The sequence below is a fragment of the Cariama cristata genome, unplaced genomic scaffold (genome assembly GCF_000690535.1).
Source record: "Cariama cristata isolate BGI_N322 unplaced genomic scaffold, ASM69053v1 scaffold27532, whole genome shotgun sequence".
Lineage (NCBI taxonomy): Eukaryota > Metazoa > Chordata > Aves > Cariamiformes > Cariamidae > Cariama > Cariama cristata.
Window position 1 is genome coordinate 6,248 of NW_009605965.1, and position 1,023 is coordinate 7,270.

Here is a 1,023-nt window from a genome sequence, read left to right on the forward strand (position 1 = left end):
CCCCGCTGAAATGGGGTGTCCACTCTGGGCAAGCCCCCTCTCTGCTGCAGCAGGCAGGGATGATAAATCCCACCCTGGGATGGGGAGAGGGGAATTAACCCCCCCCCAGCTGCCCCGTGCTCCTCCTGGGGAGCGGAGAGCAGTGCAAGATCAACTTTGCAATGCTGTCCAAGAAAAACCCCACTTTTGGGTGGCTGAGGTCCCTCTCCCAGTCCCCTGCAGCAGCTCTTACTGGTGCTAACTGGTTCTTGGGACCGCTGCAGCCTGCCCAGAGACCAGCCCTAAGACTGGGCTGGAGGCAGGGCAGGGAAGGAGAGCGATGCTCTTCGCTCTGCCAGAAATCGTTGGCGTTGGTCTTCGGTGCCGTCGGCTTGCGGTGCATCGCTCGGCCGTCCTTGCTCGCTGCAGAGCCCCATAAATTTCCACCGGCAAGTGGAGGGAGGCCGAGGGAAGGAGGGAGGGATGGAGGGAGGGCTTTGCACTGCAAAGTGCCACCAAAGAGACGTTGTAGGGGTGGCTCTGCCCTGCAGGACGGCCGTACGGCCCCGTAACGTGCCCTGTGCCCTGGGCAAGCTCTCTCCGCTGGGCAGCCAAGCGTTGGTTGTTGTGCTCTGGCCGGGGTTTGAGGGTCCTGGAGGTGCTGGGGAGGGCTGGTCCCAAGGGAAGGGACAAGCAAGATGCCCAGCTCCCCATGGGAGGTCTTGTGCTGATGGCAGGTGGAAGCAAAATCCTTTTTTTTCCCCCATCCCTCCAACATTTCTAGCTTGCACAGGACGGACCCGGGGTCCCAGAGGTGCATCCCCTGGGGGGATGACCCAGAGCAGACCACCCCCACCCAAGCGTCTGCCTGGTGTCGAGGTGCTCTGCAAAGCCACGAACCCCATCCTAGCACGGCACGTGGTGGAGAACAGCATCCCAGCGTGGAGCCTGAGGATGCTGGGAGACTGAACGAGGGTAAACTGGGAGAGAACTGGTTTTCCACGCACATGCACCACAGCCCCCTTGGCTTCCCCTCCCCTCTCC

At 62.0% G+C, this 1,023-nt stretch overlaps 1 protein-coding gene across 1 annotated transcript in view; it reads right to left on the reverse strand.

The window, feature by feature from the left end:
- Positions 1 to 1,023, reverse strand: part of CHRNA2 (cholinergic receptor, nicotinic, alpha 2 (neuronal)) — a 4,915-nt gene that overhangs the window by 3,721 nt on the left and 171 nt on the right. The gene's annotated exons all lie outside the window — the stretch shown is intronic.